The sequence below is a fragment of the Eptesicus fuscus genome, chromosome 3, assembly GCF_027574615.1.
Source record: "Eptesicus fuscus isolate TK198812 chromosome 3, DD_ASM_mEF_20220401, whole genome shotgun sequence".
NCBI lineage: Eukaryota > Metazoa > Chordata > Mammalia > Chiroptera > Vespertilionidae > Eptesicus > Eptesicus fuscus.
The window spans coordinates 36,781,331-36,804,444 of NC_072475.1; the positions used below are offsets into that span (position 1 = coordinate 36,781,331).

General features: G+C 42.6%; 1 pseudogene; it reads left to right on the forward strand.

Moving 5' to 3' along the window:
* The window catches only part of LOC103286814 (ATP-dependent RNA helicase DDX54-like), an 85,837-nt pseudogene that overhangs the window by 17,571 nt on the left and 45,152 nt on the right, over positions 1 to 23,114 (forward strand).

Sequence of the window (23,114 nt, forward strand, 5' to 3'; positions counted from 1 at the left end):
AAGGAAGCTCAGCTGTAAAACCAAGCATTTTCATATAATTTGTTATTAGAGGGACAGCTCATTGTCCCTCTAATAACAAAACAGCCCCTACAATAAAACAGTCTTCCCACCTTTAACTTGAGCTGCTAATCACTGTAATCACTAAAGCTCTCCTTAGTTTTAAGGAGGGTGAGGGGAGTGAATTTATAAAACACTTTTCCTGCCTGGCCAGCATGGCTCAGTAGTTGAGCATCGACCTACGAACTAGGAGGTCACAGAGGAAATCTTTGAGCTAGTAGAGTATTATAGAAATCACAGTATTATCATAGGTAGATCCAACTGGCATTTGGTAGGCACTTTAAATGAGCTGCCCCAGCTAGATTTAATGTAAAATAGGTATATAATAACACATAAGCAAAAATGTACAAAAGGCCCACTATAACCAAAAATGTTAATTTATGATACTTCATTATTTTTCACAAGTCTATGCCAGAGCAGTTGGAAAATGCCAAGAAAAGCAGGAATGGTATTTAGGGCTCTAGTCAGCTTTGTATTTGAATACCAGTCTTTGACCTGAGAGCTCCTCAAAACTTGTGCTTTCAAGACAATCTCAGGGCTCATGTCTGGAACAGCCATCCCAGCACACAACACACACACACACACAACACACACACACACACACACATATGAGGAGTGAGAGAGGAAGAGAAGAGTGTGGAGGGCAGATTAGGAATTCTTCTCTTATATGTGGAGGCTATTTTCTTTAACCATTGTCCTGTGATTCAGCATTCATAAAGTAAGTCATTTACAATTTGAGCAAAATAACATGAGGTTCCTGCAGAGCTAAAGAAAACGACTTGTGGGGGCTAATAAGAAACAGGGGATGGAACAAGTGTGTGGAATCTTTGTTCTATTCCAAGGGTTGACAGTCCTTAGAAGGCATATAAACCACTATTTATGACTCACTCCCTTCCACCCACACTTCCTTTTCAAGCTCTTAATGCCACTTAGGTTTCTAATTCCACTGCTTCCTACGGGTCTCCAATCAACTGCCTTGTGTTTGTGGAGACCCTGAGTAAGATTGGCTAAGGAATGGTGGGCCAGGGTGTTTTTCACCCAAACCCACCTAGATCCTTCTAAGTGACTAATTACTTGATTGTTATTGCAGTACCAATTCTCCCTGCTGGCCTTGTGTACCCCAACTTTGCCTGGTCTCAGCTACCTCAGAGCAAGCTTCTAGCTTGGTGCATGTTCTCTCCTCCAAACAACCAGGAAACAACAGAATTTGTGATCACTTGTTTTGGTTGTTCCCCATCAGAATGTTGCCCTATCTCTGTCCAGCGGCGCCAACTTCATCCTATTGAATTTCATCTCAAGCTTCCAGTAAGGAGGCGGGCCACCTTCCTTCTGCCTAGGTCTTCTGACCACAGCACTCCTGTGGCCCTTCATCAGCCTAGGGCCGTGGTCGGCAAACTCATTAGTCAACAGAGCCACATATCAACAGTACAACGATTGAAATTTCTTTTGAGAGCCAAATTTTTTAAACTTAAACTTCTAACGCCACTTCTTCAAAATAGACTCGCCCAGGCCGTGGTATTTTGTGGAAGAGCCACACTCAAGGGGCCAAAGAGCCGCATGCGGCTCGCCAGCCGCAGTTTGCCGACCACGGGCCTAGGGCAAGGGCACAGGGTGGATGGAAGCATTGACCTGTATCCCAACCATTAGACTGAAACTCACTGCTCAGATGGATCTTGCCAACCCATTTTTCTGGAGGCACAGCTCTGTTTCATCCCTTCTAATGCAGATAGCTCAGTAGGCCTGCCCTTCTCACTTCAATCCTTATTCTCCCCCCAACTCTGTCCTTCCACTTCCTCCTAGGCTGTCACTGAATTTGCAGCCCCTCTGTTTGGTCATCAGCTGGGATTTTCAGCCCTGATTTGTATCCTTTGCCTGACTCTGCTTTGGCTTGAGAGGTGGCTAGGTTCCTACTAACCCTTATTTTTTTCACCTCCTGTTACTCTAGCTTTGCACCTCCACAAGCCCTTACATTTGTGTGTAAGTGCATGTACACACACACACACACACACTGCATAGGAAGTATTCAGATCACTTGCATATGCAGGTTCCTTTTCTATTAACAGGCGCTAACACTGGAATCCATGGAATAGTAATGGGCCATAGAAATGGCAGTGTTATCCTCATAGACAGCTCCAGGGACAGGTGTAAAAAGCTAGGTAGCTAATGGCAGACTTGCCTTCCACCATCATGCAGCTCTCCCCAACTCCACAGCTTCCCGACTGCCACCCATCCCAAATCCCTTTAACACTGGGCAGTTCTACTAACAGGTATGGACAATGCCACTTCTCTGAGCAGGAAAGAAACCTAGTCTCTGCCCTTTTACTTCCTCATCTGACTACCTTCCCCACCAGCACCCACCCAGCTTCACCGTCCTCAGCCCACCCACCCACCAGGGATAGGTCCTAGTCACTGCAGTGACTGGGTTCAATGCCTTAGGGGGAGTCCAGCATTTACTATGCAACATTCCTAAATGCTTCCTTCTTGGGAAGAATCTTCCAGCAGACACTAAGCCTATTAAACACTGAAATGAGTTATGCAAGAAGGTTCTGACCCTCCCTGGAGGTCTGTAAAAGCACGATGGATTTTCCTCTGTCTGGGATGATTATGTGGGATACTGTGAGTAGGCCAGGGGATAGACCAGCTCATCATTAACAAATAATATTTATTAAACTCCTGGGAATTCATGATACTGTGCTACATTCCATATGTATTCAAAGATACTCTAGCCCGGCTGGCATGGCTCAGTGGTTGAGCATCAACCTATGAACCAGGAGGTCACAGTTCAGTTTCCGGTCAGGGCACATGCCCAGGTTGCAGGCTCAATCCTCAGTGTGGGACGTGCAGGAGGCAACCGATCAATGATTCTCTCTCATCGTTGATGTTTCTATCTCTCTCTCCCTTTCCCTTCCTCTCTGAAATCAATAAATATATATACATATATTTTTTTAAAAAAAGATACTCTAAAAGACATAGCCCCTACTCTCAAAGAAGTTTTAAACTAATAAAACAAAAGCTTTGTATGAAGCACAAATATTATAATGAATATCAACATTATAATGAATCGCCATAACTCATTTCAGTGTCTTAAGCGGCTTTAAGTTTTGAAAGCATGTAGGTTTCTTGTTTTCTTTCTGTCTCTTCTCATACTCTAGTTTTGGTTTGGAACTAGGCAGAGCAAAATTTGCAGTGAGCAAAATTTTTAGCTCATATTTTCCAGGAGTTGGGAATGATACAAAATGTGAGCAGATATCAGAAGAATTAAGTAGGGCAGGAAGCACGAAGTGTTTCAGTTTATCATGCAGAAAGCAAGAAGCTGCTGGGTTTGATCTCAAAGGACCCTTCACTTTCTAACACTCTGGATTCTAGGTCAAGGAGTAATTACGGTGCAGGGGGGGAAAGACTATCAGAAGGAGGGAAGAGAGCAAAGTATTGAATATTTTTTTCCCATCAGAGCCATAAAAAAGTCTTGGCCGGGGGTCTGTTTGAGGCCAGATTTTCAGCAGACAAATAAGGTATCTCTGAGAGCACCAGGGTTCTATGAACCCCTCTGGCTGAGAAGTGCATGTCTATGTGCAGTAGTAGGTCCATCCCGCCTCCTCTGTCAAAGCACCAATGATGTGGCCCTGTGCTCTGCAGCCTCAGATCTGTGCTGTCCAGAATGCAGAAGTGCCCAGTTCAAGTTACATTTACGCATTTAGTCATCTCCATAAGAATGTCTTTTTCTAGGCTACCTCCTTTGTCCTTCTCACTCATGAGAGCAGGGCCATTGAGGTCCTCAGCCACACACCCAGGTGGCTTTGTACCCCTCTGAGTGGACCAGTTAGAACTAGGTACACCTTTCTCCACCGAGACCTCACACAGTGCAGGCCCAAGGTGTGGCCAGAGAGAGCAGGTTAGATGCTAACACCCACTCATGCCACTTGTGCTGGCCCTTCTAACATCACGGCAGCCCTATAGATAATGAGAGAATTTTGAATTATCCAATACTGTATATAGGCATTTCTCTGTACACAGCAAATAAATGATCAAATATGTTCTGTGATTTTCCTCTGCATATAGAGAGATGTGAATCAGATTTCATCCTTGTTTACTTCTAAACATACTCCTTTTTTTCTTTTCTTTTTTTGCCACTAAGAAAAAGCATAGACACCTTTCCCCTCAACTTCCAGGAAAACTGACGTTGTGTATGCTAACAGTTGTTGTAATGTAAACTTCGTGAGGGTTTGTTGGATATTTTCCCCTCCCAGGAATATACAGGAAAGAGGGTGTGGTTGGCTATGTGGCTCTTTCAACCCAGTGAACTTCTTTGGCTGTCACGGCCTCCTGTTGCTGGTATCTTAACCGGAGTCAGTGGCCCTCGGAAGACACCATCTTCAACTGCTCACATCTAGTGGTCTCATGGGTTTTCTTATTTTTTAACTAAAACATGTCCATTGAATTTACATAGGTAAATAAATGTCAGTGTAAATTTAGTTTTCCAAGAATTCAGTCAAGGATTAACTGCAATAGAGAAGAAAATGGGTGTTTATCTTGTTTCTCTCAAGTTGAAATATATGTGTGCATGACAAAATTGATTGGTATATAATTGGTCAAGTCTTCCGTTTTCTTTAGTCAATCATTTAATCTATATGTAATTCATTAAATGTTTAAAGCAAAACTCTGTTATGCTGGTATCCACTTCTGAACATTTTAGGCTTCTAAACACATTGCACAACTAAGTTATTTTCAACAGTAAAGAGTTGGTCTGTTTTTCAAAAAGATATAACTCCTCTTAGAATGCTCAGATAAACCATTTTTAACACATTCTGTCATTAAGCAGTTGTATTTTAAGTGCTGATTTACCGAAGTTCCTGACAGTTTAGGAGAAGGATTTTAAATATAGAAAGATTAAGGATGGTCTTTCATTCAAGGAATGAACTCACCTAGAAGTTTAGCAGATAGTCCAGTTTCAAAGATGGAACTAATTGTATTCCTTTGTTATCAGTTGTTAAAAGCTACTAGTTTTAGGGGCCAAATCCATGCAGATGAATTCTTGGTTTTCTTGAATACCCAGGGGAGAAAAGCAGAAGACAGCACAGCTTCCTTTTGCCTCACTAGGGAGACCCCTGGGGTCAGGCTCATCCAATAAATGTAGGAGGAGTAGGGCCGGAGCTTCTTTCCTGGGGAGCTATGAGGCTTTGAGCTATTTATTTATTTATTTTATTATTTATAAAAACATTTTTATTGATTTCAGAGAGGAAAGGATAGGGAGAAAGAGAAACATCAATTGATTGGCTGCCTCCTACACGCCCCCTACTGGGAATCCAGCCCGAAACCCGGCTTGTGCCCTGACAGGGAATTGAACCGTGACCTCATGGTTCTTAGGTCGGTGCTTAACCGCTAAGCCACACCAGCCAGGCTGAGCAATTTATTTAACCAGTGGAAGCATTTAGTCTTTGTTAACTGAGGCTACCTTGCAGAGCATTTGTAAATATTTAACATATTATATGTAAATTGTTAATCATATTGTTTTTCACAGATGTTCGGCAAATGGTAGCTACACATTTGAGCGCTTATCTCGTTTTTCTCCCTGCATGGACCATGAATTCTCTAAGGGTAAGAATTACCACCCCCGGTACAAATTGTACCATGTTGCTGGGGATCAATAAATATTTGTTGAGTTGAAAATCTCATTTTTGAAAGGCTTTCAAAATAATCTTTCCTTTAGAACTTTTGGCCTTTGCATCTGACTTAGCTTTTTCTTCAACTTTCTGAAATCTCATTTACTGGGGTTTAGAAGCACTTTTGACATCTTTGGATATCACACAATCTAAGGTGACTGGGCACTTTCTCCTCGGACTCCATATTCAGTTCACAACTAGTCTCTCTCTCTCTCTCTCTCTCTCTCTCTCTCTCTCTCTCTCTCTCTCTTAATACAAAGTAGCAGTACATCTGGTTATTTCCTTTACCCTATGAGAGATAGAAATTCTCAGAAAAACAAGTTACTAATTTATCAGATGCTTTGCTTTGAGACTCCCACAGATGCCCTGGGAGCTAAAGTCCCCTTTACTATTATACCTTGCTTGTGCCAATTTTGTTAAGAGAATATAAAGTTACAACATATATCCTGTTAAAGCAAATTAATGTTGCCTTACCCTGGGCAAATAACCTCTGATTAGAAAGCACAGGCATTAAAGGGGCAACTTTCTTTGTTTTATTTCCTTTCTAGAACTCTTCCTCAGACTCAGATTCTAGGGTTCAATATCCTTGCACACTTGCCCTCATCCATTCCCTAGTGAGAAAGTGAGCCTGTTCTTTCATGTATGTGTATTAAAAAAACAAACAAAAACTTTTATTGATTAATTGATTTTATATTCTTATTGATTTCAGGGAGGAAGAGAGAAGGAGAGAGAGGTAGAAACATAAATGATGAGAGAGAATCATTGATTGGTTGCCTCCTGCACACCCCACAATGGGGATTGAGCCCACAACCCAGGCATGTGCCCTGATCGGGAATCGAACTGTGACCTCCTGGTTCATAGGTCGATGCTCAACCACTGAGCCACATCAGCTGGGCATCATATTCTTTCCCTTAACTATTCCTCTCATACTGTTCCCTCAAAGTGTTTTACTCCAGATAAAGTTACTTCTACCCCCTTTCTCATCCTGTCCCCCTGGCTTCATTACAAAGACCTCTTCATCTCTTGTAAATCTGTCCCAATCCAGCTTTGACTTCACCCTTCCCTTTTATTGCCTAACTCCCAATTTTCAATATAGGTCATTATGTCTTTTTTTCCCCAAGTTTTACTTCATTATTTCATATACAACAATTAGACTTCTATATAACATTATCATCTTGCTGTAGAAGCCATGTGCTCTCACTGAACATTTACAAGAAAAATTCTCAAGCCCCTATGTTTACATGAAACACATCTATTCTATACAGTGCTCCTCAGAAGAGGGGAGTGTTGTATGCATCAACAGTACACAAAGACATGAGACAATAAGAGGCATTGAACAAGATGAAGTTGTTGTGGGCCGAAGGAGTCAGGCAAAGCACAGAGTAGGAAGAAAATTTGCTCTGAATCTTGAAAAGTAGCTGGGTTTGGGAAGGCAGAAAAATAAAAGTAGAGAATTCTCTGAAGGTGGGCATTGTACTATTTTTCTTCCCTGCACTTACCTTCTAACATACTCTGTATTTTACTTCTTGTTTGCTTCTCTCTACTAGGATGTATGTTCCACGATGCAGGGATTTTTGTTGTTAATGTCATCGTTTTAACTTTAAAATCCTCAGCAGATACTGGCACAGAGTAGCTACTCAATAAATATTTGTTGGCGGAAGAGCATGAGATGAGTGAAGGAATGGATGGATGGCTGGTAAGATCAGCCTGGCATAGCAGAGGTTTGGTGGGGCTGGAGTAGAAAATGCAATCATTTGTAAGAACGGTGGATTTGAGACAGGAGAATTTGGAGTTCTTTAAGCAGTGGGAAAGAGAGGGAACATGATGGCGTTCCTCAGCTAATCGTACCTCATATCTCCATATTTAATGTAACTACTCCAAAGAAATTGAAAAAGGAGACAGAAATGCAGATGCAAACCTGGATTCTTCCTCAGAAAAGGGTGATTTGCTGATGGGCTGGTGGGTGAGGCTGTGAGGTGGCCCTGGGCAGGCTCCTTCGTCTGCTGGCTGCTCCTCCAGGAGACAGAGGTTGGAGTCACAGGCCCATCAGGTGATATGCTGTGTGACACTGGAACATTCTTAGGGAAAAGGTTCCCTTTCTGGCCCCAGGACCTTCTCTGTCATGTGTCTTTTGTCTCCATTCTCACCACTTCTATCCTAATCCACAACTTCCATAACCTCACTTGGGGATTCCTAAAATTGTCTCTGAAGAGGTTTCTGTACTTCAAGTCTCTACCTTCCTCCTTTCTGTCTACTCCTACACCAAACACACACATACACATACAGTCCTTTCTGTCACATCAGTGATGCCACTGTCCCAAAGGGCTGCTTTAATGATGCGATTTTCCTTGATAAGGACCATGATAGAGTTCTAGTAAATGTCCATTTAACTCACTTCATCTTTAGGTCTAGCTTTCTCTCCCTTCGCTTCCCCTTCTCCCACTCTCTCCAACCCGTAATCAGTCTCTCTATACCTGTTTGATGTTTCCCTTCTAGTTAAACAGGGCTACTCATATTAACTTGATAATACACAAATGGACCTCATATTGTCTATAGGTATCTGGCCCCTTTTATACTCTTATATCTCTCCTGTTTTGCAGGGGCTAGAAACCTGGGAACAACATTTCTCATATTTCATTGCCAGTAGGGTTTCAGATAAAATGTGGGCTCTACCAATCAGATGTATTGATGAGAGGATTGGAAGGAAGAGAGAAGGCAACTGTCCTTGCTTTTTCCTCTGTGGATGGTGATGGACAACCTTTGTCATTCCACTTCCCTGGGATGCAGGGATATGATGTCATCAGGGTTTCCAGCAGCCCCCAGACTCTGGGAGGCAGAAGCTCTTTCAGGCTTTGTGGGAGGATATGGGAGGCACCATCTGCTCCCCAAGGAAGATATAGAGGGAACAAATAAGTCAGAATGGAAATAAGCTTTGTTAACACACTTTTATGCCTCTACTTGCCCTTCGTTAAAAATATATTTTTTCAAATATATTTTTATTGATTTCAGAGAGGAATGGAGAGGGAGAGAGAGATAGAAACATCAATGATGAGAGTCATTGATTGGCTGTCTCCTCCACACCCCTTACCGGGCATGTGCCATGAACCGGAATCGAACTGGGACCTCCTGGTTTATAGGTTGACGCTCAATCACTGAACCACGCCGCTAGGCCATTTTAATTTTTTATTGTAAGCAACCTAGTACAGCAACTTAGAGGACACCAAGGTTTTTAAAATAGTAAATAGGTGTTGACTATCAAACCAGGAGGCTTTTTGTTTTGTTTTGTTTTTATGTCACCACATTTATCTATGACTCAAGACAGCTGGCATTTTAATAAGGATAATAAGATATTATAATAATTGGGACTTAAGAGATAATTAATGCTTTTAAGAGAATAATCATATGCTTTTAAAATCATCTTAGAGTGATGTTTCTGTTCTATTTTTCTCATTTGATTTTGTATTAATACCATATAATAGGGATTTCAGGGTATTATGTAATACACATTGATCTGAATGGAAAATTAAGGAGAGATACATTAGATTCTTATAGGGATATGTTAGGAAGTGTTTATAAAATATTTGACTCTACACACCTAAAGTGGGAAAGAGAAAGAATTTTCCAAATAATTTGGTTTAAAATTCACTGACAAATACAGCTATATGTTCAAGGAGGTCTTCAAGGGCTTTCAAAATTTATTCTCAAACTTTGCTGTCTTTTTATTTAAAAATTGAAGTTAAAAATGGAAATTTATTATCAAGTCCAAATATATATATATATATGAGTGCATTTACGTTACAAGAATTTGAAAGAATACTGCCCCTGACGGTGTTTCTCTTCTCTGGGAAATAAGGCCCTTTGCACGTTGACCCTTGCTGCCATCTTGCTCCCCAGCTCCTTCCATCAACTAGGTTAGGCCACTGTTACTTTTATTGTAACACTAGAGGCCTGGTGCATGAATTTGTGCATGAGTGGGGTCCAGCCGACCCGCCCCGATTGGAGCTGATCGGTCCCAGCCGGCGGGGGGGGGGGGCAGGGACGCGGAAGGTTGGCCAGCTGGACAGCTGGTCCTGCCCCCAATCAGGGTTGAGGGGGACAATTGGGGCAGGACTGGCCAGGCGGAGGGGCCTCGGGCGGTTGGTGGGCTGGCCCTGCCCCCTGGTCAAACTCCCAGTAGAACTCCCAGTCGAGGGGACAATTTGCATATTAGCCTTTTATTATATAGGATTGTTATTTAGAGCTTGTAATGATTTTTTGTTGGTAACTTTTTGAATGTTTTATAACCTTAATTAAATCTTTAATGCTTTGTAGGCTGATCCTAAAAGAAGAAAAGTAAGAAATAGCATGTATGTTATCATGAATATGTAAATATTGTTTATTGCAGAGATAAACAGTGCGATGTATTTCCTTCTTTACTGTTCCAATGTCACAACACTGTTAATAGGCAGAATATTACAGTGAATTCTTCATATTTCAATCTACCACTTGCTCAAAATAATGCCACATTAAAAAATATTAGTGTGATGCCCGGGCCAGTGTTGCTCACTAGTTAGAGCATAGGTTTGCACACTGAAGGGTTGTTTGATTCTGGTCAAGGGAATGTACCTGGGTTGCAAGTTGATCCTAGCCCGGTCCAGGCATGTGCGGTAGGCAACCAATAGAAGCATTTCTTTCACATCAATCTTTCTCTCTCTTTCTCTCTCTCAGCATGTCCTCAGATGAGGATTAAAAAACCACATCTTTGCAACTGATTTGCAAAATACCCATATTATTTATTCGTATTTAGGTATATTTATTGAATGCATACCCAGAACCAGGCTTTGTGAATAAAATGAGAATACAAGAGACCCAGCCTCTGTCCTCATTGGGCGTGGCAATAATCCCATAAAGGAGGCCATGGAGGGAATTATTAAGGGTATGGTTTTAGGGTCAGATGCCCTAAATTTGAATCCTGACTCTGCCTGTCACTTGCTGAGTAACCTTAAACAAGTTAATTAACCTTTCAGTGCTTTATTTCCTCATCAAGAAAACTAAGAATAAATGAGTTAATACATGTACAATTTTTAGCACAGGGCTTGACAAACAGTAAGCACCCAACAAATAATAGTTATTATCACTACTAGATGCCCGGTGCACGAAATTCATGCACGGAGGGGGGTTGTCCCTCTGCCCAGCCTGTACCCTCTCCAATCTGGGACCCCTCGAGGGATGTCCGACTGCCCATTTAGGCCCAATCCCTCTGTGTACTCTCAGGTCGATTTCACTTCAGGGAACCTCTTTGCAAATCCCTTTAAAGTGCTGAGTTAAAGGAAGGAAGAGAGCCTGTTAGGAGCCTAAAGTTGGCTAAATTTAGATATGTAGATGAGTTTGCATGGCTTGCTTATACTCCATACGCAGTCTGTGCAGTTTATCTCTGTCTTTTTCTTCTTTCCTACTCAACGGGCAGTCGGACATCCCTCTCACAATCCAGGACTGCTGGCTCCCAACTGCTTGCCTGCCTGCCTTCCTGATTGCCCCTAACCGCTTCTGCCTGCCAGCATGATCACCCCCTAACCACTCCGCTGCCAGCCTGTTTGCCCCCAACTTCCCTCCTCTGCCGGCCTGGTCACTCCTAACTGCCCTCTCCTGCAGGGTTTATCACCTCCAACTGCCCTCCCTTGCAGGCCTGGTCCTTCTCAACTGCCCTCCCTTGCAGGCCGAGTGCCTCCCAACTCCCCTCCCCTGCTGGCCATCTTGTAGTGGCCATCTTGTGTCCACATGGGGGCAGGATCTTTGACCACATAGGGGCAGCTATATTGTGTGTTGCAGTGATGATCAATCTGCATATTACTCTTTTATTAGATAGGATAGAGGCCTGGTACAGGGGTGGGGGCCAGCTGGTTTGCCCTGAAGGGTGTCCCTGATCAGGGTGGGGTTCCCTTGGGGCATGGGGTGGCCTGAGAGAGGGGCCTGTGGTGGTTTGCAGGCCGGCCACGCCCCCTGGCAACCCAAGCGGAGGCCCTGGTACCTGGAATTTATTCTCCTTCTACAATTGAAACTTTGTAGCCCTGAGCAGAGCCAAGCCTGGGGCTCCCTCCGTGGCTGGCAGCCATTTCTGTTGGGGTTATAATTGAAACTTTGTAGCCTTAAGCGGGTGGGCCCGGCCATGGTATGCGGAAAGCTTTGCTTCCCCTGTTGCTGGGGGCAACCCTGGCCTGCTCTCTCAAGCTCCATTCTGCCGCCATTTCTGTTTGAATTTGTTTACCTTCTATAATTGAAACTTTGTAGCTTGAGTGGAGGCTTAGGCCTGGCAAGGGCAGGCGGAAAGCTTGGCTTCCTCTGTTTCCTAGGAAACCTTGCTCTCTGTGGCTGTAGCCATCTTGGTTGTGTTAATTTGCATACTCGCTCTGATTGGATGGTGGGTGCGGTTTATGGGTGTGGCTTGTGGATGTGTCGGAGGTATGGTCAATTTGCATATTTGTCTATTATTAGGTAGGATTGGGACCATGGGCCTGGAATACACCCAGGTGCTTTAAGGGTTTACAGAGCTATGCTCTCAAAACATGGATCCAACATCACCAACTCCCACCATAGCCCAGCATTTTGTCTCAGCATGGTGTGCTCACCATTAGAAAATGGGCAGAAAAGTCCTAAGGCAGTAAGAAGCAGGGGTTATGAAAAGTACCTTGTGTTGTCATCCCTCTATTTTTAATGTTTAACATTTAATGCTCCAGAGCATCTGACTTAACAAAAGAGAATTATCTATGTTTGAATGGCCTATAAAAGAGTGATCAGTCTAGTTTATGGACTCTGAAATTCTTAGCTTAAGAATATATTGTGAGAACTTTGTATATTTAGTTTATGGATACATATTGCATATATAAACATATGCTTACTATTGCTTAGATATACACCCATATAAATGGGGCACTTTCTGAAGAGTGTGTCATATTTGTTCTGTACCCTGAACTTAACATTTATCTGTTTCCTAAGATCACAGAACAACTCAGTAACAGAGATGAGATTAGAATCATGAAATCAGCAAATTCTCTTTCCATCACAACCCTGTCTCATAAAAGAAATAACCACCTTTGACTTGCTAGAGCTCCAGTCTACACAGAAGAGATAGTAATACATTACACATGCACACATTTTTATTGTTAGACCATATTACCTTATCTTCAATGGAGGTTTAAGTATTTTCTCAGTAAATACACACCACTTCCTTTCTTTTCCACTATAGCTAAATTATTAATAAACACTGCACAAGGCAAGGCCTTTGGTAGAATCTGCTTTTTCAAAAATTCCCAACTGTAATATTAAGTCAATTACAGAATCCCATTTCTTTCCTCCTATAAAAAACTGTTTCACATTTGTATTATTATAGCCCTTTCTAAACCACCAGTCACCTCCTTAAGAGAAAAAGAAACTAACATTTATTGGATGCAAACATTTATATGCTAGGAACTATGGGAAGAGTCTTCACATAACCACACACATTCAACAAGTACACCATTAATTTAAATATACACATTATGTATTATTTGATTTCTGTTTTGTAGGACACACACACACACACACACACACACACACACACACAAACACCCACAGAAAAGTATATCAAGGAAAAACATCTGCAACCTTCTCATCACCTTTATTCTTGTTTGGGCTCAACATCGGTTCTATAGAATCGCTGAACTATAACATGTAAGCCATAACACCTCTGGATTTGTATGTGAGTGTGTTGTATGTATATGGTAATTATAATCAATATGTGATTATTGATAAAATATGTGAAAAGTGGTTAGCAAACTTTTGAAAAGAGTCCTATGATCTCATTGCCACCAGGTGAGAAAAACCCTTCACTGAGAAAACCACCATCAATGTTGGGATGTATATTCTTCAGATTTTTTCTATGTATGTATGTATGTATGTATGTATGTATGTATGTATGTATGTATATTGGTTATACACTGAGTGGCCAGATTATTATGATCTCTGAATGCATAATAATCTGGCCACTCAGTGTATATCCTATATAATAAAAGACTAGTATACAAATTGTCCCCTCAACCAGGAGTTCGACCAGCAGGCAGGCCGGCCAACCGCCCATGTCCCCTCCCCCTGGCCAGGCTGGCCGGACCCCACCCATGCACGAATTCATGCACTAGGCCTCTAAAAAAAAATACACACACACACACACACACACACACACACACACACACACTGAGTGGCCAGATTATTATGCGTTCAGAGATCATAATAATCTGGCCACTCAGTGTATATTTCCATGTCTAAAGTATAAATTTACATCATCTCTGTTAAAGGCCACATATTTTCTTCTTGTGCTATAACTATGTGTTATAATTTATGCATCTTGTTGGTCAATTAAGTTGTTTCCAACTTCCCATTGTCATTGTCACAACGCTAGTGGATTGCTGACTCAGATCCTTCAGAAGAGATGCTAGGACTATCCGAGGTAAAAGCATGTAGCTCAGCCCTCTGCTCTCAGGGCTCAGCCCATGGCCCTTCATTCTTCTCATCCTCAAGCACAGTCACATGGGAGAAACATGGACATGGGAATCCAGGGGATGTGGATTCCAATCTCAATTCTGGTGACTAATTAGAATAATTACTTATCATGCATGGCATATGGATAGTTGTAGTTCAACTCAATTCTGATTACTAATTAATTTTGTCAAAGACATTTTCAGATAGTCTGCAAAATGAGGGGACTGGGCTAAAAGTGAGGTGCAACAGGTCAGCTGATCATCTGAATTACCTGAGAAATTTTATATATAGGGTGTCCCAAAATAATATATACACACTTTAACAGCTGATAGCTTAAATGAACACGAAATGTATTTTTTTTTTTAATATATTTTATTGATTTTTTACAGAGAGGAAGAGAGAGGGAGAGAGAGTTAGAAACATCGATGAGAGAGAAACATCGATCAGCTGCCTCCTGCACACCTCCCACTGGGTATGTGCCCACAACCAAGGTACATGCCCTTGACCGGAATCGAACCCGGGACCCTTGAGTCCGCAGGCCGACGCTCTATCCACTGAGCCAAACCGGTTTCGGCCGAAATGTATTTTAATAAACACTGCCTTTATAATTATTCAAAGTGTGTGTATACATTTTTGGGGACACCCTGTATATGTTCCTGGGTCTTGACTTATAACTATTGAATCTACACTTGGGAATCTGCATTTTCAAAAATTTCCCAAGTGCTTCCGATGCATTGCAGGCTGGGACGCACTGGACCAGGTCACCTCTCAGGTCATTCGTCCTTTACGTTCCCATCCTTAGCCCCCCAGGCCCCATGCTGTTTCCAGGCAGCTTGTGTAAAACAGCACAGGGAAAAACAGAGGGGGACTAAGTTCAAACAAAACTCTTGAATCATTTTTAAAGAGCAAATTAAAACCAAGATAATAAAATAATCTCACTTCTACTTCTCATTAACTTACCTGTTGTTTAATTTATTAAAATGGTGGCTTTTAAAGGTTATGTTTTACTCTTTTTCAAAGCCTAATTAAGGTTTTTCTTGTTCAAACAGATGCCATCTGACAAATGGCAAGTGGGGTTTAGATTATAATTGAGGAGTCCAGAGTCACTTGCAGTTCTGAAAATCTATGGTTTTATTTCAGACAGTCTTATAGACGCTAGAAAAATATACACACAGTTGGCAGGTCCAACTCTCTATCTCTGTGGGGAACATGCTAACATAAAAGGTACATGGAAATGCAGCTATTTCTGGGAGAGTAAACCAAAGGCACAGTAAGTCAACCAATTATAATTTAGAACACGGGGTTTATCTAAGATCTGTTTTCAGCTGGTTTTAAATATCAATTCAATTGAGCTAATATAGAAGGCTTAGAAATCATGTAGTATTTTTATGTTTCATTCTTAAATAAGTGCAGGACAAATATTTTTAACTTACCTCAGTTTCTTATTAATCTTTACATGTTCCACATAAAAGGAATAAAGTTAATGATTCAGAGAGGAAACTTAGAGTCTGTATTATATTTTTTTTTAAATATATTTTATTGATTTTTTACAGAGAGGAAGGGAGAGGGATAGAAAGCTAGAAACATCGATCAGCTGCCTCCTGCACACCCCCTACTGGGGATGTGCCCACAACCAAGGTACATGCCCTTGACCGGAATCGAACCTGGGACCTTTCAGTCCGCAGGCCGACGCTCTATCCACTGAGCCAAACCGGTTTTGGCTGTATTATATTTTTTAAATAAATAGAAATGGAATTTAACTTTTCTTTATGACTATAATAAAATGAAGATTATATCTATTAATGTTTAAAGGGAAAAAAAAGAAAACAAGGATTTTTGAGACCTAAAAATGGGTAATCTTAAGTGAAAAAATCTTCATTACTTCAATTTTTCAATTAAGATACATTTAGCTATGAGAGTCTAATAAAAATATGAGCCTTTTATTCAGATATCATACTACTACCATAGTGTCTACATTTCCAGTGAATACTTAACAATGAAAATAAATTAACACTTCCTATCAAATATCAGCCCTGCAACGGATGGTTATAATTGCTCAATATTCCCTTCTGTACTCTAACTCCAGTTTATGTCACTGATGCAATAAACCATTTGGCCCAGAATCAGTAATATGATGAAATCAAACTACTCTAGACTTTTAAGGTGCTACCTTGTTTTCTGCATTGTACTTTACTTAAAATGTAATAGCCCAGAACTGACACCAAAGGTTACTATCACTGAGAGACATATGTCTATAGCTTCAATAACAAAGCTGGTATTAAATATAAAACCATTAATAATATTGTTCAGCAAAGAAAATATTATTATAATAACTCCAGGGCTCCAATTTAAACTCACATGACAAAAAGAAACCTTGAATTGGAATTGTTTTTATAGCTTCAATTTACTATTTGAGAGGTTGGAGTGGATAGGTCAGATTTAATTCTCTCTCCATGGGGAGGGAGAAGACTCTCATAAAGTTAAAACGCTGTAGACCAAAGATCATTCCTCTATTGTGAGGGGGGAAGATTTTTAATTCTCCCAAAGCTTAGAGAACTTCATTAGTGAATGGCCTGTAAAGGAACCATGCATGCCCGCTTTACTCCTTTCTCTCTGTCATGCAGGGTATAAAGGAAGCAACCTGGTTAATGAAGTCTAATAATCTATTCTGATTTATAATTATTTTTTAGTTGCCTTATCTTTTCCATGGGACTCTACACCTCCCGTGGGAGCCACCATGTATTTTTTTGTGTCTTTGTGAAAAGGATCCTGAGATACAACGAGCCCTCTTGCTCAGAAGATGACCTTAATGGGTTTAGCATCACAAAGATGGGTCTGGAAGTGAGTTTGGGTATAGGAGTGAATTTCATGAAATTAAAACTGCTGACTCACATACTACAGGGAAAAAACTTGGTGTTCTCACGTTAGGGGCAGTCTAAGGCAGAGGGTTAAGAAGAAAAAAGGATCCTAGAGAGGTTGAGGATTATTTCTTATAGTTTTATTGGGTAGAGGAGAGGTGAAGGACTTCTAAGGAAAAAATGTCTGCTGTTCTCTTTGAAGTTCAAGGATGGTGCAAAGTAAATACCACCACTGTGTCACTGCACTCCCACATTCAGTAAAGTCAACCAAATAACAAGAGCTTTGAAAGAGTGGACTTTGCAGGGGGAGGGAGGTGGAAATTGAGTAGAGGTTGCATTTCATGTTTAGTTGCTGTTGCTGGGAATAGAGAAAACACTTGGAAAATGGCATGAATAAGCTCTTCTAGTTCTGCAGAACCAAGAGATCAGTGCCAGGGTTGAGCATAAGAATACAACTTCAGCCTGGTTGTTGTGGTTCAGTGGTTGAGCATCGACCTATGAACCAGGAGGTCATGGTTTGATTCCCGGTCAGGGCATATGCTCGGATTGTGGGCTCGATCCCCAGAGTGGGGCATGTAGGAGGCAGCCGATCAATGATTCTCTCTCATCATTGATGTTTCTCTCTTTCTCCCTCTCCCTTCCTCTCTGAAGTCAATAAAAATATATTAAAAAGAATACAACTTCAGATGTGACAGTACTCTTGTGAGAAGACTTGAGACCTGAACAGCCTATCTGGATGACAATGGACAGGGAAACCTCAGCTGAAACTGAGTTACATAAATTAATCAGAGTGTCTGGCTCAGACCTTGGGTGTTAGTCATAGCCTAACTGCCATCACAAATGGCCCCCCAGTGTCACTGATTGAACACCATTTCTTGCTCACATAATAGTCTAAAATGAATCTATAGCTTCAATATAAAAGCTCTTTTTAATTATAAAACCATTCATCAAGCTTCTTGGTAATAAGCCTCATTGATATAACTCCTAAGCTCCAACTTAAACTCAAGAACAAAGAGAGACCTTGGATTGAATTTCAGGGAAGGCAGTGGAAGAGAGAAGGGATAAGCAGAGCAGAACACGTGCTTTTTTTTTTTTTTTTGAGCACTTGTAGGAAGAGGAGTTTATTGGGTGGTATTATTTGCATGTAGTCTCTTTTTGTAAAACTGTCAACAAATTATTACTACTATTGGCTTGAGAAAAAATATTATAGCATCTAAAAGCTTGATGTTACCTCAGAAGTTCTTAATTCTAAACACTTGCTTTTAACTGTCATGGTCTGAAAGTACCACCCATCACTCTGCTCACCACCCACCAGAGATTTTCACATTCCCCTCCTGGATACCAGAGGCCTGGGTCATGCAGGCCTCAGTGCACTGAGGAGGGCAAGATCATGAGTAATGGGGAATAGCTAGCCAGCCTCTGCATTTGCAGTAAATATTCGCTAGATCAAATGAATGACGTTTCTCCAGCCTCTGTTTACCAAAATGAATCATCCTAGGCTTTGCACTTGGAACTTGCTAAGACTGGATGTGGTCAAATAGCTCCCTGTTAACGGTTCCTGGAAGTCATCTATACTAATAAAAGGTTAATATGCTAATTAGACCGGACGTCCTTCCTGACAAAGCCAGGAAGGAGCGAAGCCGCTGGGTCGCAGGCTGGAGCGAAGACGCCCGGGTCCCTGGGTGAGCTGCACCCACATCTACAGTGCCTTGGACCAGATGTCCTGCAAGATCAACCTGGCCAAGTTCACTCACAACAAGTGCTCATCCTGACTGACCTGGAGGGCTGGGGCCTGGACATCCCACTGCTGGACAATGTCATCAACTTCAGCTTCCCAGCCGAGGGCAAGCTCTTCCTGCACCAAGTGGGTCATGTGGCCGGGCTGGCCAACGTGGCACAGCCTACTCTTTGGTAGCCCCAGATGAGGTCCCCAACCTGCTGGACCTGCACCTATTCCTGGGCCGTGCCCTCACCCTCGCCCACCTCCATGAGGATCCTTCAGGTGCAGTCAGAGTGGATGGCATTCTGGGCCAGGTGACACAGAGCCTGGTGGACGACGAGGACTCTGGCCTGTAGAACACCCTGGAGGCGTCACTGCAGCCTCAAACCTGTGCTGCATGGCCTAAAATGCCCAGCAGCAGTATGTGCGCTGGTGGCAGATGCCCTCGCCAGTGTCCATCAAATGGGCCAAGGAGCTGGACCTCGCAGGGCTGGGCCTGCACCTCCTCTTCAGCTAGAGCTTTGAGGAGGAGCTTCAGTGGCTGAGGCTAGTGGACAGCATCAAGCAGTACCGCTTGCCAGCAACCATCTTTGAGATCAACACCTCCAGCCGGGACCTGAGCTGCCAGGTGATTCGGCCAAGCAGCAGAAGGACTGCAAGGCCATCGCCAGCTTCCAGCAGGACCAGCAGGAGGGCAGTAGGCCTGGCTGGCCCAGCCCAAAGCTGCCCAGGGCGGCAGGTGGAACAGCCTGGGAAAGAGGAGGAGGAGGAGGGAGAGAGCGTGGAGGACATCTTCACAGAGGCCATGGGCCTGACATGGCAGCAGCCAGGACCTGAGCAGGGAGCAAAGAGGTGGAAGGAGGCCCAGCCGCTGGACCAGGATTTCTATGTCCCCTATCGGCCCAAGGACTTCGACAGTGAACAGGGCCTGAGCGTTGGTAGGGACAGGGGCACCTTTGAGCAGCAGGTGGCTGGCACTGTCCTGGACCTGATGGGGGACGAGACCCAGAATCTGATCAAGGGCCGGCAGCAGCTCAAGTGGGACCAGAAGAAGTGGTTTCTGGGACCATCAGGACAGGAGGACAAGAAGAAGATCAAGACAGAAAGTGGTCGCTACATCAGCAGCTCTTCCAAGTGGGACCTCTACCAGAAGTGGAAGCAGAAACAGAAAATCACCATACGCTCAACTCCTGAGCCTCAGTGGGCCACCAGCAGTTGGCCCTGTCGGAGGCGTTGTTTTGGCCGGATCCAGTCAGGGCATGTGCAGGAGTCAACCAACTGATGTGTCTTTCTCACACCCATTTTTCTCTCTCTGTCTCTTGCCTTCCCTTCTACTCTAAAAATCAATGAAAAATGTCCTCAGGTGAGGATTAACCAAAAAACAATATGCATACATACACACATATACAAAAATACATGGATATTGGGGACTGGAGGGCAGGGCTTTCTTCTGGACAAAGCCATGGTGGAGGGGCCGAGGGAGAGGCAGTTAGGGGTGATCAGGCCAGCAGGGGAGAGCAGTTAGGGGCGATCAGGCCGGCAGGGGAGGGCAGTTAGGGGCGACCAGGTCAGTGGGGGAGGGCAGTTAGGGGCGACCAGGCAGGCAGGCAGAGGCAGTTAGGGACAATCAGGCAGGCAGGGGAACAATTAGGGGTATTGGGCAGGCAGGCAGAGGTGGTTAGGGATGATCAGGCCAGCAGGCAGGAGAGCAGTTAGGAGCCATCAGTCCCGGATTGTGAGAGGGATGTCCAACTGCCACCCATAGGGATCGGGCCTAAACCAGCAGTCAGATATCCCCCGAGGGGTCCCAGATTAGAGAGGATGCAGGCCGGGCTGAGGGACATGCCCCGCCCATGCATGAATTTTGTGCACCGGGCCTCTAGTTAATTATAACTGTCTAAGTTCTGTGAAAAAGTGTAACAGTATAAATGCATAGAATGGGAAATGTGAATAAGTCTAAAGATTCAGGCAAGGCTTTGTTCCCTAAAAATGTGACATTTGAATAGTAGTTAAGTAGGTTTGGGGGGGGGGGGCATAAGAGAGGAGACTATATCAAGCAAAAGGAACAACCTGTGTGAAGGCTGGTAGAGGGAAGGAAGTGGTGCTTTGGAGGGAACTGAAGAAAAAAGCAAATGTGGTTGTCGTGCAGAGAGCACGGGAGAGGGAAGCATGAGGGTTAGAGAAGCAGGCAGAGGAACCTCAGGGACTTGCAAGCCACACTGCGGATTTCAGTGTTTATCCCAAGAGCAGTGAAGATCCAGCAACTACTTTGAGCAGGGGAAGTGACATGACCAGATTTTCATGTTGGAAAGATCATTTTGGCAGACAGATTTGAGGGATTCATAGTGGAAGCAGGTGATCAATTAGGACGCTACTGCAATCATCCATAGATGGCTTATGCTTACCTAGCTGATTGCCTCACCTGCACATGACGTCTCTTGCCTTCCCTTCTACTAACTTGAAGTTTGGTTGTTTTGGCATGGATTTCTTATCTCCCCTTAAGGTGAGGACATGTTTAGGATTCTAATAATAACTTGTAAGAAGATATTTTGCGGTTATATCTTTTATCCTCATTATAATTTAAGATTGATAATGTGGAAGCACTGGATCTTATAGAGGGCATCTGGATAACTGGATAATAAAAAATTGAAAGGTTATATGAATAGATCACTGAATATAATAAATATTTACGGCACCCATGAGTGAAAGGCAGAAAGCATATAAGAAATCAGAAGTGGAATGACAGGCAATTCTAGAGTTCTTTCTTTGGTGAGAGGGGTAGTATTTTTCAGGAGGGTCTGAGGTCTGGCAATTTAATCCGAAGTACTTTTTTTATAATTTATTCATGTAACAGTCCAATAATATCATTCCAGGACTGGTAAGAGGTGGCCCCTCAGAGTCAGGGATATTTGTTGATCCTCTGTCCTTATGGTTTTGACCTTAGTCAGTTTTATGATGGCTTACTAGCCATCAGGAAGATGAAATGGAGAAGTGAAGACCAAACCTGTTTCCTTTAAGGTCACAGTCCATTGCACATGTTGTTTCTGCTCACACCCCATTAGCCAGAATGTAGCCACACAGCCAAGGAAGACTGGAAAATCTAGTCTAGTTACTAGAGAAGTAGAGAACAAATATTGGGAACAGACAGCATCCACACCCACAGAGCTGTAGGTAAAAGGAAAGTACATTTATAGGGCTTATTATCTATTAGGAATAAAATTCATTAAATAAACAATTATACCAATATATAGTTATATTTATAGCTGTATAACACAATTACTACTATAAGGAAAAGCACAGGGGCCGTTAGTGTCAATAACAAAGGAGTCAAACCTAATCTGATGGAGGGGCAGGGATGGGAATGGAGGTTCATGGAACACTTTTCTAAGGAAATAATATCAAGACTAAGAAAGACGTGAAGAAAGATGAGGAATGAGCCAGGGGGAGAGCATTCACAGTAGAAGCAATCAGGAAGGAACACGGTGATGGTGATTCTAGACTCAGAGACAATAGCCCAGAGCCGTGGTCAGCAAACTGTGGCTCGCGAGCAACATGTGGCTCTTTGGCCCCTTGAGTGTGGCTCTTCCACAAAATACCACGGCCTGGGCGAGTCTATTTTGAAGAAGTGGCGTTAGAAGAAGTTTAAGTTTAAAAAATTTGGCTCTCAAAAGAAATTTCAATTGTTGTACTGTTGATATTTGGCTCTATTGACTAATGAGTCTTCCATATCTTTCCCACCTATTGAACTTTCAATTTCAGAGACACTTTTTTTTTCAGATTTATCAGATAAAGGTTTTATTTTAAAAAAACTTTATATAGGTATAATGTACATACAACAAAATAGCCATATTTTAAATAGTTGGATGGGTTGTAACAAATGTATACACTCATGTATATAGAAAATGTGCTGCTCTAATTAGGACATTTTTATCATCTCCAAGTTTCCTTGCGCCTCAATGTAGTCAATACTTCCCCCATTCTCCTCACACCAGGTGACTATTGATCTAACATGTATCATTATAAATTAGTTTCACATATTCTAGAATTTTACCTAAGTAGAACCATATACTATGTAGTCATTTATGTCTGGCTTTCTTGTTAACTATGTCTTTGTGATTTAGCCATGTTGTTGTGCGGCCAGAGGGGTATACGAGTGGGGCCCCTCCACTGTTTGTGGGGTTCTTGGGGCATCATTGACATAGGAATTTTCAGAAGCCCCCACGGGAGGATGAGAGGTGGAATAAGATTTTGTTGTCGTAGAGTTACCTTCCTCGGCTTGCCATGGCCCATTTCCCCCAAACCAGTCCTGAAAGAGGGGCAGCTGAGAGT